This window comes from Lipotes vexillifer, unplaced genomic scaffold, assembly GCF_000442215.2.
Source record: "Lipotes vexillifer unplaced genomic scaffold, Lipotes_vexillifer_v1.1 scaffold240, whole genome shotgun sequence".
Lineage (NCBI taxonomy): Eukaryota > Metazoa > Chordata > Mammalia > Artiodactyla > Lipotidae > Lipotes > Lipotes vexillifer.
This window is the reverse complement of record NW_006797481.1, coordinates 9,227,679-9,246,966: the sequence shown is the minus strand read 5'-3', so window position 1 is coordinate 9,246,966 and position 19,288 is coordinate 9,227,679. Positions and strand designations below refer to the sequence as shown.

Genomic DNA, 19,288 nt, shown 5'->3' with positions numbered 1-19,288 from the left:
GCAGGAAATGGCACCTGGATGATTAGTGGTGTCTGCTTCAGTTAAGAAGTGGGAGAAGGGAGGAATACCGGGGTGGATGGTGGTGCCATTAACTGATATTAAAAGCACAAGAGGAGAAACAAGTGTAAGGTAGGAAGGACAAGTGTGTTATTTCAGTTATGCGGAATTAGAAAGGGTTACCATTATAGGTTGTTACAAGATATTGAGTATAATGGAAGAGAATGTCAAAAGAAGAATATATATATATTTTATGTATATGTAAAACAATCACTTTGCTGTACACCTGAAACTAACACAACTTTGTAAATCAACTATATTTCGATAAAAATTAAAAATAGGGCTTCCCTGGTGGCGCAGTGGTTGAGAGTCCACCTGCCGATGCAGGGGACACGGGTTCGTGCCCCGGTCCGGGAAGATCCCACATGCCGCGGAGCGGCTGGGCCCGTGAGCCATGGCCGCTGGGCCTGCGCGTCCGGAGCCTGTGCTCCGCAACGGGAGAGGCCACAGCAGTGGGAGGCCCGCATACCGCAAAAAAAGAAATTAATAAATAAAAATAAGAAAGGGTTACTAGTTACATTGGAATTCCTAGTACCTAGTGTGGATTCCATTCAGTACATGTGCTGGAGGGGACTTTTTGAGTTCTAATGATAACTTAAGGACTTTTTAATATATAGATTATTTACCCAATAGACCTCAGGAGGCTCCCTCAGAATATGCAGCAATGAGCATCTTCTGGATTTAGAGCATGAAGCCTTAATCAGAAGAGTCCCATTAGGTTTAATAGGATTTACATAGCTAGAAGGCCTATGGATGCTAGAATGAAAAAGGCTCTCAACCTGCTTTTGAATTTAATAATAATTAATAATGAATATGCTCCTCCCCATGGGAATTGAGCATTGGCATAAATATTTGCTGCAAAGCCAAGTCCCTTTTTTTTTTTTTTTTTTTTGCGGTACGCGGGCCTCTCACCGTTGCGGCCTCTCCCGTTGCGGAGCACAGGCTCCGGACGCGCAGGTTCAGCGGTCACGGCTCACGGGCCCAGCCGCTCCGCGGCACGTGGGATCTTCCCAGACCGGGGCCACGAACCCGTGTCCCCTGCATCGGCAGGCGGACTCTCAACCACTGCGCCCCCAGGAAGCCCCCCATGTCAATTTTGACACCCCAATTTATCAGTGCCTGAGAGCCTGTCTAGCTCAGGACCCACACTGGGTTACTTATAATTAAAACAATTGCAGTTTCTTTTTAAAATTTAATTCCAAATATAATTTCTCATTTGCTTCATAGGGGTATGGCAGGCACAGCAGCTTATCTGTGGGGAAATTAAAGGAAAGCAGGGGGATATGCACCACACGACACTTCTATTGAAATAATCATTCATACTTTCCTGGCAACACTTTTTAATAAGTGTCAAATCTTTATTACTTTTTTGGCGTCTGCGTCCACATTAATCATGTCGAATTCACATGGTATTTATTTCTGGAGGTTGTAAAAATCAACACAGGGGCTTCCGCAGGCTAATTAGTCCAAATCCACTCCTGGGTTTCTGACTTTTAGAAGTTATGCTGGCTCAGGAAGGATGTGAGAAAGCTGATTCGAACTAGTGATTGGCCTCAGGGGCAAGGAGGAGATACAGTCCCATCCTGAGCCACTCTCCATAGGTTTTCCTACTGCCTCAGCCACCAGGATCAGGCCCCTCCTGGGAAACCCACACAGTCACTGCTTTACCACAGCTACAGAGTGGTGCTAGGTGGGTGGGCTGAAGCTCTCTGAACCTTCTTTTTACAGAAAAGGGAAGGTCTAACAATGGGAGTAATGGAGACACCTGCTGGTTCTTCTAGGGTCATCCCTATAAATGATGGAAAGAGTATTCTTAATAAAGTACAGGCCAGAAGGACAAAAGCTGCTGGTATGGCAGAAAGCATAGGCGTGGGAGTGAAGAGATGTGAATTCTAGCCTCAGCTCTACCAGAAATGATTATGAAATTTCCCCCTCTCCGTCTGAGTTTTCAGGCCTTTAAGATGGGCTCACCCACGTGGTGTCTGAGGCTCTACCAATTCTCAAGCCGATGAGTGACATCATCAAATCTCTCGACCCAGGAAGAGACTCAGCACAAAATCGGGAGGACATGATGGCCTCAACATTAAGCTTGACCAAAAGAAGAATTTTAACAATGTCATCCCCACCTTTAGGGTTGAAACCTAAAATGTTAACATTGTTGCTATGGAAGGAATGAGGCATCTGAGGTTTCTTTGAGTTTCACTCATTAAGAGAAAAAGACAAACACTAAAAAGACAGGAAAACTATTGAGAGAATGGTGGGACTGGGCCAGTGTGTGCTTTAATTCACCAGTCTGGGGTGTCCAGCATCTGGTGTGGAAATTTTATTTACTCCTAGTGGAAAAGATAGCAGCTGATTTAACTGACCTATTACTGTTACACCCACATTTACCCTCAAAATCACAGAACAGAAAGAATTTGCGGAATAAAACTGATCTTTGCAAAACTGTGCAATTGGCAGATTTTGACTTTTTTCCCCTAGCTTCCTATTTTGTATCATTTACCCCATGGGAGTTCCCCCCAACTCTCTCTTTCCCGTGCTCTGCTCCTTCTTTTTGTGCTCCTGTGTCCTCTGCTTGTGGGATCTCCTCTCAAACAGCGTCCCTTGCCAGTCATTTTTATCTTAGTGTGAATTTGCACAACCACTTCTGAACGGGGAGAGGAGACCATCTGGATTTTGAGGACCTAGGGGTGTAGGCAGAGACTTCCAGTTGTCACCGAAATCCATTATCTCCTGAGCCTCGTCCATGACAATAGCACTAATAGCACCTCCCAATTATCAGCAGAGGGCATGGCTACTGCTGATAAAGATTACATTTTCCAGCCTGCCTTGCTGTTACATACGTTCAAGTAATTACATCATGGACAGTGCAATGTGATGGGAAGCCATGTGCATGACTTATGGCACATACCCTTAAAGAGGAAATATGCCCTTTCTGTGCATCCCCATTTTTCCTTCTGCTTCTTAGAACATGGTCATGGAGGGAAGCCATATTGGAACAGGAGGCAAGGCCAACACCCTGGGGATGGTACAGCATCAGGACAGAGGAGCCTGGGGCTCTGGATAATCACAGGGAACAAAACCAGCAAACCAGCACTAGACTACCTACTCAGAAACTGTTTCGTCATGGAGAAACACTGTTTAAGCCTCTTATTCTTTTTAACCTATATTACACAAAGCCAAACCTATATTGTAACTACAACCGGTTAGCTATGGTAGAAATGGCAACCTCCTCTCAGAGCACCTAAGTTTGAATTCCAAATCTGCCATTTACCATCTGTGTGACCTTGGACAAGTTATTTCTTCTCCTTGAAATATATTTCCCCAGGTCCCTTTCTGCAAAATAAAAATAAGAATTTCTATCTCATAAACTTATTGGGAGAAATAAATTGTATTCTTAGGAAAGTTCTTTTGTATATTGTAAGGTACTTCTAGCCCTATGATGTTGATCAATGGTAGTCAAGGCTCTTTGGATTATAAGGGCAGGAACCTACTCACACTAAATCAATGAGCGGTTTTCTTTAAGGATATAATAGGTGAGAACACAGACATCGAAGAAAGGTAGCAGAGCTTTCAGGAGGACTGGAACTACAAAAGTGAAGAATAGACACTAAACTCAATGTCCCCGGGAACCTCACGACCTCCCCCATTCAGCCTTCTCAACACCTCAACATACTGCAACCCTTCAACATTAGTACCCACCACCATCTGACTATAGTCAGATGGGTCCCTGCATCTTAAATCAGATTCCCCATAGAGGATCTGATTGGTTGATGCCACTGGCTGGCTTTAGGTCAGGTGTACACTTGATCCAATCACTGTGACCAGGGTGAAAGGTCATGTGATATGGATGGTTAACCTTTCCAGAAGCTGTGGTGGATTAACTTCTCTAGAGGGATGATGGATGGAGCAATCAGTATCCCTTCTGGGACACAGTGGAGATAATGATAAAAGTTAACTATTCCTGGTGGGAGGAATGAATGCCTAGAAGTTTAAGTTTCATTAGAAAAATATTATCAGTTCTCCAGAAATTTTACCTTGTTTATCTATGCAGTGGATCTTTTAACATCCATTTCTCATGGACCAGATGAGTTGAAAACTCATCTTCTCTTTAGCAGTCAGCACCCCCTTGATTACCCACATCATGGACTGTCTAGACACTACCATTGCCCTGTCCTTTATATTTAATGACCGAAATGAAAGTTTTTTTCACATGGCACATTGGTAGGCGGAAAAGGGCATTGTGTCTTTTCACCACAATCTGGTATCCAGAGCCACAGATGAATTTTTGTCCTCATGGAGCCTTAAGAGTCCTTATAATTTCTAGCTCTTCGGTGTGACCTGCCTTCTAAGTAACTGACCTACACTTTTCCCTCTGCAAAAGGAAGAGAAAAGAAAAAGCTTAGCCAAAGACCTTAATAAAAGGGAGAAAACACATTCTTCCTTGTTTCACAGTCCTGCCCACTTGCTGGAGGAAATAGCATCTTATGCCCAGCCAAGAAGCTATGCTCTTGTTCTGTCTCTGAGCTTTGAGAAGAAAACACTTTTTAGAAAGGAAATGGGAAAGTGAGTTAAGTTCATTTATTGCTGAACATGCCAGATGGGGAAGAACAGTTGAATAGAAAATTCTCTAAGCTTTAGCTTCCATAATTTCATTTTTATTCCTTCTAGTGAGACAAACATCTTCTAGAGGACTCAGGTTCACCTAAGCCAGTCTGTGTTCAACTTTCTATCACTTATAACAGCAAAATATTCATCAAATAAAAATGTTTAAAAAATTTTAAATCACAGAACTAATTTTTTGTTGTTGTTCAGTTTTTCTTCTCTTTTTAAACAGTTTTGTGTAAGTAAAACTGCAAACAATAAACTGCACATATTTAAAGTACAAAAGTTGATAAAGTTTGATGTATGTACATACCCAGGAAGCCAATTAAAACAATAAACATATCACCCTCAAAAGTTCTCTCTTCTCTCTTCATAATCCCTTCCTCCCATTTCTCCTCACCCTTCTCCCTGGCAACGACCACTGATCTGCTTTCTGTCGTAGACTGCATTTTCCAGAATTTTATATAAATGGAACCAATACAGTATATACTGTGGGGTGTATTTTTTTTGCGTAATTATTTTTAAATTCACCTATATTGCTGCATGTATCCACAGTTTATTTTTATTACTGAGTAGTACTCCACTGGTATATACCACAATTTGTGTGTGTGTTAACCTGTTGATGAACATTTAGATTGTTTCTAGTTTGAGGATATTACAAACAAAGCTGCTATGAACATTTAGGTATAAGTCTTTATATAGACATATACTTTCATTACCCTTGGGTAAATACCTAGAGGTAGTATGTTTGGATCCTGTTGCACTGGATTAATCATTTAAAACCTTGCCAAGCTGTTTGCCACAGTGCTTGTACCATTTTAATTCCCAGCAGCTGTGTAGGAGAGTTCCGGTTCCTCTGCATCTTCACCAACATTTGACGTGGTCAGTCTTTTTAATTTTGGACAATCTAATACGTATGTAGTAGCATCACAATGTAGTTTTAATTTGCATTTCCCTAATGAGTAAAGATAGTGAGATTCTTCCTTTTACATGCCTATTTTTCATCTTGTTATCTTATAAGGTGAAGGGTCTAGTCAAATCTTTTGCCTGTTTTTAAAATTGGCTTGTTTTCATCTTCTTAATATTTGAGAATTCTAGAACTCTTTATGCATGCTGGAAATAGTTCTTTATCCAATATGGGATTTGCAAATAGTTTCTCCATGTCAACAGTAACTTTCAAAGAGCAGAAGTTCCTAACTGTGATAAAGTTCAAATTATCATTTTTTTCTTTTATAGATTACCCTTTTGGTGGTTTATCTAGGATATCTTTACCTAACCCAATGTCACAAGAATTTCTCCTACGTTTTCCCATTTCTCTTTCTTTCTTACCTCGAAAGGAACTATCAAATAGAAAACACTTATCAGGACTTTCAGCCACATCAAGAATGACGAAGTGGAACAAACTGCATCAGAGTCAGGGAAAACGTGAGTGCCCTTTCCTCTGATGAGTTTCCATTTGCACCATTTTATCATCGTAGAGACAGCATTTCTGAAAGTTCAAATGGTGCCAAAAAGGCCTAGAAGGGGAGAATGAGCTCTGGCCAAGAAGTGTTCCTTGCACTTAAATTTCAAACATCGACAGCTCATCCCTCAGAGACCAGCTATTCACTGAAGTCAGGTGAAAAGAACAGGGTGGGATTCTTTGAAAACCACAGGAAAAACACCTTGTTAGAAGGAAGGGAAGGAGAGCTCTGGGCAAGTATCCCGCTCGGAGTGTGGGCTCTGGACTACCTGTATCAAAATCACCTGTGAACAATACAAACCCTGGCCCCATACCACCCACTTAAACAGAATCTCTGGGGGTAGCATCTTGAGGTCAAATTCGCCAGGTGATTCTTAAACACAGTAGTTACAGATGAGCCCTCAGGCACTCAAGAACCTGCTGGGATCCTCCCTTGAGGCAGCCTCTGGAAAGGTTCTCAGGGTGAACCTGTGGTTCTCAATCCTCTCCTGGCATACAGAATCACCTGGAGAGCTTAAGAATACAGATTCCTAGGCCCAACAAGTGAGGTTCTGCAGTAGTAATCTGTCATAAGCCCAGTCTTTTCCTTCTGTTTTGCTTCTTGCTTTCTTCTTCCTCTCCATCTTCTTTCTCTTCTTCCCTGCTTCCCCTCCTCTGGTTTCTCCTCCTCCTTTTTTTAAATTAAAGCTCCCAAGTTAATTCTAATATGCAGCCAAGGTTGAGAACTCCCAGGTCACACAGCAGAAGCAGCAACATCCCAGCCATGGGGCTTGGCAGGAGATGGAAATGAAGGAAGCAGGCTGGCTGGGGACCAGAGTGAAGTAAAAATCTAAACTCCATGCAGAGAGCGTGGTCACTATTGAGCTAGTCAACTCCTGCCACGTGGGAACAAAATCCACATTTGCCAATCCCTCTGGTATTTCCAGAGAAATTAGAAATAATTTTTGGACATAAAATCTCCCTTTTTTTTTTTTTTTTTTTTTTTTTTTTTTTGCGGTATGCGGGCCTCTCACTGTTGTGGCCTCTCACTGTTGTGGAGCACAGGCTCCGGACGCGCAGGCTCAGCGGCCATGGCTCACGGGCCCAGCCGCTCCGTGGCACGTGGGATCTTCCCGGACCAGGGCCCGAACCCGCGTCCCCTGCATCGGCAGGCGGACTCTCAGCTACCAGGGAAGCCCCAAATCTCCCATTTTCAAATGTCTGGAAATGACACAAAATGTGTAAATCACTATGTGCAGAACAGAACACAGCTGTGGGTGGCTAGCGGCCAGGGATTGCCAGTCTGTGAATTCTGCCCACAAAGTTTCTCAGCCTTGTGGACAACGCTAGGATGCTGTTTCACGGTGGCCACTCTTTGAGGCCAGTTCTGAAGAAGCTCATGGGTTTGTGTTCAGGCCACACCTGACCCTGCCTTCATAGAACTTCTAGGCAGGGACGAACTCTACTGTGTTCCTTGACATGGGTTTGCCAGATTTCCTGACTTGTTTGAGGCCAATCAGAGAAACAGTCTCATAATTAATATGTAAGATAGCGTATTTTGCATGGTTTTCTCCCTATAGAATCCTTCTTCTAGACAAGTGATATTCGTAAGAATATGATTTTTATAAATGACATCTGAGAGTGTTTCTTCCATCATACTCACTACTACTGACAGTTTTATCCTGTCCAAGCCCTGTACCACACTTAGGATGGTGGTTCTCAAACGTTAATAGGCATAAGAATCACCTGGGGCACGTGTGACAATGCAGAGCTTCAGGCCTGGAGTGCCCATGGAGTTTATCATCAAAATCAGAACACTTCTGAAAATGAAAGCAACTCTGAGCTAAGGCGTATAGACTGGCTCACGCAGTCAGCCCACCCAGGCCTAATTGGTAAAGAGTTTCTGATTCAGTGGCCTGTGCTGGAGCCAGGGACACCCCACTTTTAGTAAACCCACCCCCACCCCCCAACAAACCAGATGCAGGTGGTCTGGGCCACACTTACAACGCTGACTTAGTAGTAGGAAGGGAAGACGGAAGAAAAATACTCATTTGGGAGATGGAGACATGGAGTCCAGAGAGAAGACTCACTGAAAACCCAGTTGCGTGAGGCTCGAATCATTACAAGGTGAGCAACCAGCTATCAGCGAAAGTCGGAGACAAATACTAATTGCTAATCTCACACTTTGCTTTTTCCAGATTCCTCACAAAAGTAATTTGTCAGCACTACTTGATTACATAGTACTTGACTGTCTTCAAGTAAACACCTAAAGGCAACTGGTATTTTTTTTTAATAAATTTATTTATTTATTTTTGGCTGCGTTGGGTCTCCGTTGCTGTGTGCAGGCTTTCTCTAGTTGTGGCAAGCAGGGGCTACTCTTTGTTGCAGTGCGTGGGCTTCTCATTGCAGTGGCTTCTTTTGTTGTGGAGCATGGGCTCTAGGTGCACGGGCTTCAGTAGTTGTGGCACGTGGGCTCAGTAGTTGTGGCGCACGGGCTTCGTTGCTCCCCGGCATGTGGGATCTTCCCGGACCAGGGCTTGAACCCGTGTGCCCTGCATTGGCAGGAGGATTCTTAACCACTGAGCCACCAGGGAAGTCCCGGCAACTGGTAATTAACGAGGTGCATATAAACATTGTGATGAGCAACGAACATGTGCCCCACACACGCATTTTTATGAACATATGTTAATGAATGTTAGCATCCCGACTGCAAGCATAACTCCAGAGGGTTTTCTTTTTATTTATTTATTTCAGCCAACAGCCAAGTGATAGGTAATGAGCTCACTCGGGTCTGGCTTTCCACGCTCTGGGCCCTGAGGGGTCTCCGGTGTATGTGTTTGACTCGCTTCGGAACCTCAAAGAGTGAGGCTGTTTCCAGTAGCAAGGAACTGACAAAGAGGATTTGCAATTTATTTCTGTTAGCTCCGTGCACATATCTGCACAACATGGACTGGTCAAGACGTGGATTTCTTGTTTGATTTTTTTTTTTAAATTGACTCTTATCTGATGAATTTAAGTCAGAAAAATTCCAGGATACGGAAGAGGCCATTGGAGCTCTGAGGTCAACAAGCATATTCCACTCCTCTTCTGGAGGAGGCAGCAGAGTTCAGTGTTTAGAACATGGGCTGCAGAGCCTGCTGCCTAGGTTTGAATCCTGGTTGTGCCACTTTTTACTTCTGTGACCTAGAACTCAACTTCTCCGGGCCTTGGTACCTATTTCTTAGGGCCTTTTTATGACTAATAAATGAGCTAACATTTGTGAAGCACTTAGTAGGATGCCTGGCATGTGGAAAGAGTTACAAAGGTCAACACTGAGACTCAAGGACACAGCTGCCCTTGCAATGAAGCCCTTACGTGGAAAAGTTGGGTTGAAGGGCCTGTTGGTTGACTTTGGCCTCAAAGTTTCATCTCTGAATCACACACTGTGTCTCCACATGACATCAAAACTGCATCTCAGTTTCCTCATTCCCCCAACGTTTCCTTAGGACAACATTAACTTTCGGCACAATACCCCCCAACAAAACTGTTCCGTGGCTTGGATCTAGATAGGAAGCAAAGGGGCTGGCTAAAAAGATGCTTCACCGAGGGAGTTTGAGAGGCCAGCTATGGAGTGGACTGGAATCCCGGGGACTTCTGTTCCTGCAAATATATGCCGTAGGCAACTGAGTATGTAGCCATGACCCCGGCCTTCCTGGGGTCCATGAGCTGTGCCCCCAAGTGAAGTTTGACCTCTCTCCCTCTCCTACACCAGACTGCAGTCACATACCCTCCTCCCCTCCTCTACCCTTGTCTTCAGGAGAGATTAAATCTTTGTTCAAGGTTCTTTTTTCTCTCCTCCAGACATTCTGTGTTTAGAATTACAGCCACCTTTATTTTCAGCTTCAAGCAGATGTTCCAGGCAGAAAAAGCCTGCCAAATGTTTCAGATTACATCCAGGAGGTTTGGGCTCACGCTTTGTTGAACAAGAATCTGTGCTGACATTCTAGAAATCAGTAACACTTGAGGGTAGTGAGGCATCCCTCTTCTATGGTAATCCTGAGATGGGTTTGAAGCTCTAGAGAAATCATTCCAGTGCCTCTTTTTTTTTTTTTTTTTTTTTTTGGGGTACGCGGGCCTCTCACTGTCGTGGCCTCTCCCATTGCGGAGCACAGGCTCCGGACGCGCAGGCTCAGCAGCCGTGGCTCACGGGCCCAGCCGCTCCACGGCACGTGGGATCTTCCCGGACCGCAGCACGTGGGATCTTCCCGGACCGCAGCACGTGGGATCTTCCCGGACCGCAGCACGTGGGATCTTCCCGGACCGCAGCACGTGGGATCTTCCCGGACCGCAGCACGTGGGATCTTCCCGGACCGCAGCACGTGGGATCTTCCCGGACCGCAGCACGTGGGATCTTCCCGGACCGCAGCACGTGGGATCTTCCCGGACCGCAGCACGTGGGATCTTCCCGGACCGCAGCACGTGGGATCTTCCCGGACCGCAGCACGTGGGATCTTCCCGGACCGGGGCACGAACCCGTGTCCCCTGCATCGGCAGGCGGACTCTCAACCACTGCGCCACCAGGGAAGCCCCCAGTGCCTCTAATCTGACAGGACTTTACAGTTTACCAAGTTCTTACACATCCATGATTTCATTTGCATCTTGAAACAACCCAGAGAGGTAGTCATGACAAGGATTAGGACTGTACTTTGCAGATGACAGGGCTAAATACAGGAGAGATGTGAGGGCTTGACATGCTTCTAGGAGTTTGCTTTTGGTCTCTTACCTTCCAAACCTGGGCACTTTCCACAAATAGCAACGTGATACATTCACATATTGCTTTCCTATACACTTTATAAAGTACTAACAGGAGTGCGATATCATTTTATCTCCAGAAAAGTCCCATGAGTTAGATAGGGAACTGTTTTAGTCAGCATAGAATAAGCTATGCTTTGGTAACAAATAAGCCCTGATAGCTCAGAAGCTTAACCCAACAAGGATTGATTGCATGTGCATATCATTTTGTGATGCAGGTCCACGTGGTTCTGAGGTGGTTTTCCTCTGAGTGATAACCAGTATCCTTCCATATCATCATTCTCCATTTAAAAAAATACAGGGCCTCCCTGGTGGCGTGGTGGTTGAGAGTCCGCCTGCCGATGCAGGGGATACGGGTTCGTGCCCCGGTCCGGGAGGATCGCACATGCCGCGGAGCGGCTGGGCCCGTGAGCCGTGGGCGCTGAGCTTGCGCGTCCGGCAACGGGAGAGGCCACGACAGTGAGAGGCCCACGTATCGCAAAAAAGGGGAAAAAAATAAAAATAAAAATAAAAAATACAGCCTTAGAAGTCACCAGGGGATCAGAACGTAATGTTATCAATTTCCCGAAAAGTTTTTTGGCCAGACTATCACTTCTACCCACATTCTATTTGCCTGAACCCAGTCATGACCTCAGCCTAACTGCAAACAAAAGGTAGTTTTCCTGTGAGCCAAGAAGAGTAAATGTAATGGGTTTTGCTGAATACAAAGCATTATTTCTGCCATTTCAAACTGCACCAGCTCTTGTTCTAGGCTGTCTACAAGGGGCTGGCAAATAAAACATCATGGTGACAAACTTTGATACTGTGCCAACTATAGAACAACAACAAAATGTCTGTAGGGCAAACTGAATTATTTCAGAGGTAAAGCTCTCCACCAGCTGAAGAATGTTACTATACATCACAACAGGTGACCAGACCAGAGAAAAGGAGAGCAAAATGACTTGTACATCACTGGGGCTGAAATGAAATGCAGGCAGACCCCGTTTTATTCCCCTTTGCTTTACTGTGCTTCGCAGATATTGAGTTTTTTACAAATTGAAGCTTTGTGGCAACCCTGCATCAAGCAAGTCTATCAGTGCCATTTTTCTAACAGCATTTACTCCCTTCATGTCTCCATGACACATTTGGTAATTTTCACAATATTTCAAACTTATTCATTATTATATATTTGTATGGCAATCTCTGGTTAGTGATCTTTGATACTACTATTGTAATTGTTTTGGCATGCCACAAACTGTACTCATATAAGAACTTAATAAAGAAATGTTGTGTGTGTTCTGACTGCTCCATAGGCCAGCCATTCCCCCATCTCTCTCCCTCCTCTTGGGCCTCCCTATTCCCTGAGACACAACAATATTGAAATAAAGCCAATTAATAACCCTACATGGCCTCTAAGTGTTCAAGTGAAAGGAAGAGTCTCTCACTGTAAACCAAAAGCTAGAAGTGACTAAGCTTAGTGAGGAAGGCCTCTTAAAAGTCAAGACAGGCTGAAAGCTAGGGCTCTTGCACCAAACAGTTAGCCAACTTGTTAATGCAAAAGAAAATTCTTGAAGGAAATTAAAAGTGCTATTCCAGTGAATACACAGATGATAAGGAAGCAAAACAGCCTTATTGCTGATATGGAGAAAGTTTTAGTGGTCTGGATGGAAGATCAAACCAGCCACGACATTCCCTTGGGCCAAAGCCTAATCCAGAGCAAGGCCCTAACTCTCTTCAATTCTATGAAGGCTGAGAGAGGTGAGGAAGCTTCAGAAGAAAAGTTTGAAGCTAGAAGAGGTTGGTTCATGAGGTTTAAGGAAAGAAGGCGTCTCCATAACATGAAAGTGTAAGATGAAGCAACGGATACTGATCTAGAAGCTGTGGCATGCTACCCAAAGAACCAGCTGAGATCATTAATGAAGGTGGTAACACTGAACAACAGATTTTCAGTGTAGACAAAACAGCCTTATGTTGGAAGAAGACGTCATCTAGGACTTCTGCAGCTAGAAAGAAGTCAATGCCTGGCTTCAAAGCTTCAAAGAACAGGCTGACTCTCTTGTTAGGGGCTAATGAAGCTGGTGACTTTTAAGTTGAAGCCAATGCTCATAACCCATTCTGAAAATCCTAGGGCCCTTAAGAATTATGCTAAATCTACTCTACCTTTGCTCTGTAAATGAAACAACAAAGCCTAGCTGACAGCACATCTGTTTACAACATAGTTTACTGAATATTTTAAGCCCACTGTTGAGACCTACTGCTCAGAAAAAAAGATTCCTTTCAAAATACTACTGCTCATTGACAATGCAACTGGGTTAACCAAAAGCTCTGAGGCAGGTGAAATATACAACAAGATTAATGTTGTTTTCATGCCTGCTAACACAACATCCATTCTGCAGCCCATGGATCAAGGAGTTAGTTTGACTTTCAAGTCTTATTATTTAAGAAATACATTTTGGGGCTTCCCTGGTGGCACAGCGGTTGAGAGTCCGCCTGCCGATGCAGGGGACACGGGTTCGTGGCCCGGTCCGGGAAGATCCCACATGCCGCGGAGCGGCTGGGCCCGTGAGCCATGGCTGCTGGGCCTGCGCGTCCGGAGCCTGTGCTCCACAACGGGAGAGGCCACAACAGTGAGAGGCCCGCATACCGCAAAAAAAAAAAAACATTTTGGAAGGCTATAGCTGCCAGAAATAGTGATTCCTCTGATGGATCTGGGCAAAGTCAATTGAAAACCTTCTGGAAGAGATTCACCATTCTGAATGCCATTTAGAGCATTCATGATTCATTGGAAGAGGTCAAAAATACCAACCTTGACAAGAGTTTGGAGAAATTGATTCTAATCCTCATGGATGACCTGGAGGGGTTCAAGACTTCAGCAGAGGAAGAAACTGCAGATGTGGTGGAAATAGCAAGAGAACTAGAATTAAAAGTGGATCCTGAAGATGTGACTGAATTGCTGCAATCTTTTATAAAACTTTACAGAAGAGGAGTTGCTTCTTATGGGTGAGCAAAGAAAGTGGTTTCTTGAGACAGAATTTACACCTGTGAAGACTGCTGAAATGATAACAAAGGATTTAGAATATGACATAAACTTATTTGATAAAGCAATGGCAGGGTTTGAGAGGATTGACTCCAATTTTGAAAGAAGTCCTACTGTGGGTAAAATGCTATCAAATAGTGTTGCGTGCTACGGAAAAGGAAAGTCACTTTATGTGACAAACTTCATTGTCATCTGTTTTAAGAAACTGCCGCAGCCACCCCAGCCTTCAGCAACCAAGCCCCGATCGGTCAGCTGCCATCAACATCAAGGCGAGACCCTCCACCAGCAAAAAGATTACGACCTGCTGAAGGCTCAGACCATGCTTAGCATTTTTTTAGCAATAAAATATTTTTTAATTAAGGTATGTACTTTGGGTTTTTTTAGACATAATGCTATTTCACACTTAGTAGGCTACAAGTATAGTGTAAACATAACTTTTACGTGCTCCGAGAAACCAGAAACTTCACATGACTCACTTTGTTACAATATTTCCTTCATTGCGGTGGGCTGCAACTGAACCCGCGATATCTCTGAGGTATGCCTATACCAACAATTTATTCATTCTTTTTGTACAACCAACTACATCCACAAATGATTGAGGAGGTTTCTAATATTAAAGCACATCCAAAAGAAAACAGTTAAGAACAAAACTACTACAAAAAAGAAAGAAAGAAAAGAAAGAAAGAAAAAATAGTTATACAAAGAAGAAATCTAGTGGCTTCCCTGGTGGCGCAGTGGTTGAGAGTCCACCTGCCGATGCAGGGGACACGGGTTCGTGTCCCGGTCCGGGAAGATCCCACATGCCGCGGAGCGGCTGGGCCCGTGAGCCGTGGCCGCTGAGCCTGCGCGTCCGGAGCCTGTGCTCCGCAACGGGAGAGGCCACAACATTTAGAGACCCGCGTTAAAAAAAAAAGAAAGAAGAAGAAATCTAGCTATACCAAATATTTAGGATTGGTTAATCATTACGACTGAACAACTGAGGTTTGTCTGTGAATTTACCAGAAGCTAAAGTAGCAAGGAGAATAGAGAGTTTATGAAATAGCATTTTTGAGCACATTTAATGCCCTAATTACCATGTGAAATGTTTTTCATACATCAGCTTATTTGACCCATACGTCAGCTTATGACCATCAGTTAATGATAGCAGCCACCACATACTGAATTCATTCTCAGTGAGATGACATAAAATGTCTCAAGTACACTCAGTACAAGGCTAGGTCCCAACTCAGCCATGTCTGATTCCAAAATCTGTGCTCTTTCCATAACCTAATAGCTCTCTTTGTCACATAAAAGGAAGCATATAATTAAGTAGATACAAGAAAAAATAGGAGATGCATATACTCTTTATTTTTATTAAAAGAAAAGAGTATTATCTCAATGAGCTCCAAGTCAGCAAGCCCCAAATTTTCCTCATTACTTCAAACCACTAGAGGTTAAGGTAGAGTTCACCTTGAAGGGTATGAAAGGGGCCTGCAACATACCTGTGGCAAGGAGAGGCTTTGAAAGCGGGGGGAGGAATATAGTGCAGGTAAACGAAGGCTAAGATTTCTGTGTAAGGTCACACAGCAAGTCGGTGCTAGTCTTCCAGGCCTTTCCCTAGCACTTGGTTGATTAGATAGGATTAGATTAGCTTTTGAAGGCTAAACCACTAAGAGAGAGTGAATTTTCACTCTTACCAATGGACCAGAAACAAAGAAGAAAGAGGAAAACCTGCAGACTACATATTTGTTCCCTTTACCATCTTTGATTGACATGGGGGTAGTCATTTGGCTTATTCAACTTGTTAATGGCATTCTTGCTTCTCAGCAGTGCTACACTGCACATCACCCCCCTAATTAACAGCTGTTGTCAGTCCATGCCAACTGCACAGGCTCAAGGCTAAAATACATCCTTGCTCAAGCTGGAGACCAGGTATATCATCCAAGGATGGGCATTTGATGGAACACTGTGCTTTGCCTACTTAACAGCCACCTGGAAGTAAAGGGCTGGCCTGGGGTGTCTCAGAAGTATAAAGCTGAAATAAACACTGACAGCGAGTGGCCAGTGAATGGATATGTCCTGAATTACCACACAGGCAGCCTTCACTCTGCGCAGTTCTGAAACGTAGTACACAGATTTCAGGTACCATGTGGTACAGTGCAGCAACACCAGTCCCCCAGCAACACAGCGCCATTTTCAGTTACCATGGCATACGAACTGTGAGAAACTGAATAAAGCAGAAACTCTGCCACCAGCTCATCAGTCAATAACAGATATGGCCCATGGTCAGTGGCCAATCGACTCACATCTTTCAAAGGCTGGCAGTGATTGGTCACTGCACATGTAATTCAGTTCACTCACAGCCAGCAAACCCTGGAGTGATGTTGCCTCCTTGTCTCTTGGTGATAAACCCATGGGACGTTTGACAAAAATGGATACTCAAAAGAGGAAGTTGGCCAACCCAAAGGAAGGCGCAGCAAAGAAATAACAAGTGGAAACACCAGGAGCAAAATTCAAATCTAATGTAAATAGCACAGTAATGGCTGACAGTGGGATGCTGACTGCCGCTACTGCAGCGCCTCTAGATAGGCAGCCAGGGGAACTTAGTGACGGTGACTTAGCCACATGAATGAGGAAAGGGAGGATAATATCCCAAAGAAATGGGCACCTTCAAAACCTTCACTTGAGAGTGTGCGGTGGCGCCAGCTTAAGGGAGTCTGCGGCAGTCGAGCTGGAGACACGTCCCCCTGTCCGGAGCTGTGATGAGCACCCCAGCCATGCCCCAGGACCTGCAGCTGCCCCCGAGTCAGACGGCCCAGTCCACTTTCAGAGAGCAAAGAAGACAAAAACTCAAGGAGCATCTGTTAAAAAGAAAAACTTTTTTTTGCATACAAACAGGAAAATCAGATATTATCCAGTGGTAGAGACAAAAGAGTGAAGACATCTGAAGGCCAGATCCAAGAAGAGACAAAAATTCTGAAACTTTATCAGCCATTTTTGCCTTAAGAGAATGTCGGTAGACCTACTGGGATAAAGAATAATATAGCAATGGAAGAGAACTGTATTCCTTTAAAACTTTCTAATGAATTAACCAATTCAACTACAGCAATTGATACACCTAATTTTGAGGATAATAATCAAACTCTGCCGTTGTTACCAATTAAAGATGACCCCCAAAGTCAACATATGACGTTAAGCCAATCATTTCACCTTAGAAACAGTAAATAGAAACAAATGACTACAGAAAAACCAAAGCAAGGTGCTAACATGCCCAAGAAACCTTGGATCTTATCGTGGCCAAACTGTTCAGTCTAAGATTAATTCCTTTAGAAAACCTCCACAAGTCAAAGATGAGCTCTGCAACAATGAAGAAACTTTCAGCTACTGTCTCTAAAGCCACAAAGTCTCAGCCTGTAGACACCAGCAGTGTAACAGTGAAAAGTGATAGAGCCTCACATACGACGACTGCCACTAAATTTGAGAGCACTACATCTCAGAGCAGTCAACTTGTGCGACCTTCTATTAGAAGTCACCACAGTAATAACCAGGACGCCATGAAACAAGGCATCAGTAGGACGTCTGCCAGTGTTACAGTTTGGAAAGGACCTCGAGAGAAAGAATTATTACAGTTAAACACAGTTTCGTCTATTATCAAAACCGGTTCTTCTCAGGACATAGAAATAAGACACTGTCAAGAAGCATGACACCTGAAATGGTAGCCAGGCCTGCTTCGTCTTCTAATACAAAACTGAGAGAAAAGTCAAAAAGCATTGACCAGTGCAGATATACCACGGTGAAAGCAGCTATTGATAGTAGATGGACTCAGCGCAGAGAAACTGCAGAGGAGAGAAAGGCTCGTCTGAGTGAGTGGAAAGCTAGCAAAGGAAGAGTGATGAATAGGCCTCCGAGCTCAGTGGTTACCCAGCCTGAGCCCGAAGCACAAAATGAAAAGCCAGTTGGGTACCTCTGGACCACCATGGCAGAAGAAGACAAACAACGATTGTTTACTGAAAAAGTAAACATTTTCTGAATGCCTAAACCTGATTAATGAGGGATATCCAAAAGCAGAAGTATTGGTTACACTGAATGACCTGATTAAAAATATTCCAGATGCCAAAAAACTTGTTAAACATTGGATATGCCTGCTCGTATTGAACCACGTACGAGTCCTATTGAAAATATTATTGCAATCTATGAGAAGGCCACTCTGGCAGGAGCTCAGCCTATTGAAGAGATGCGACATGCAATTGTTGACATTCTGACAATGAAGAGTCAAGAAAAAGTTAAATTTGGAGAAAATATTGGGGAGTCTTGTGCAACCAAGGAACAAATCCAAGAAGCCACCATTGATGATATAAGTGTTAATCTGGGGTCAGAAAAACAAATAAGCATCTTACAAATGTAGTATTTCAAAGTTGTGAAAAAAGAGCAAGATAGCAAAACAAAAGGTCCAACCAGTGATGTTAAAACCCGCAACACATTGGGCTTCCCTGGTGGCGCGGTGGTTGAGAGTCCACCTGCCGATGCAGGGGACACGGGTTCGTGCCCCGGTCCGGGAAGATCCCACATGCCGCGGAGCGGCTGGGCCCGTGAGCCATGGCCGCCGAGCCTGCGCGTCCGGAGCCTGTGCTCCGCAACGGGAGAAGCCACAACAGTGAGAGGCCCGCGTACCGCAAAAAAAAAAAAATACAAAAATCAAAAAAACCCGCAATACAGAAATTAGGGCAGGTTGCTTAATTAAATATAATGTGTCTACTACTCCACACGTGCAAAGTGTGAAAAAGAAGATGCAGTTTGACTAAACAAATTCTGCATTTAAAGAGCTAAAGTTTCTCACACCAGTTAGACGTTTTCGATGTCTTCAAGAGAAGACTTCTAAATTGCCAGATATGTTAAAAGACCATTATCCTTGTGCGCCTTCATTGGAAAAGTTAACAGAGTTGGAAAGTGAAACTGACGCTTTTGTGTTCTGCCCCAGAGCAGCCCTGTGCCGCATGTACTCAGAGACTGACAAGACAGAAGAGAACCGAAGCTCTGAAAGGAGTGGGGTTGTATTATTCTGAGTTGGTTGGTTGGTCTGTTGTCGCTTTGCATGTCCCTTAGGTCAGGAGTTGCCAAGTACCTAAGTGTTGACGGCAGTCAGCTCTTACTAATGTCCACTCTATAGCAGGTGTTGCCTTCTGTGCGTCGGAAAGCTAATCCTACCTTGTCAATCTCAATAGACTGACTTTTTCTCTAAGACAGGTAAATTTTGTCAAGACAGAGTTAGCTTGCTTTGTCACCCAATTCTAGTAGCCCAGACTGCTGTGGTCTCCTGTGTTCCTGGGACTCTGCCCCTGGTTCTTCATTGTCACTCTCCAGCAATGCCAGTGAGTCTGCATCTGTGGTCTCTTGGCCTC

At 44.1% G+C, this 19,288-nt stretch overlaps 1 pseudogene; it reads left to right on the top strand.

Moving 5' to 3' along the window:
* Nucleotides 1-16,651: 16,651 nt before the first annotated feature.
* Nucleotides 16,652-18,952, top strand: LOC103069349 (cytoskeleton-associated protein 2 pseudogene; annotated as a pseudogene).
* The last annotated feature ends 336 nt before the right edge of the window (nucleotides 18,953-19,288 follow it).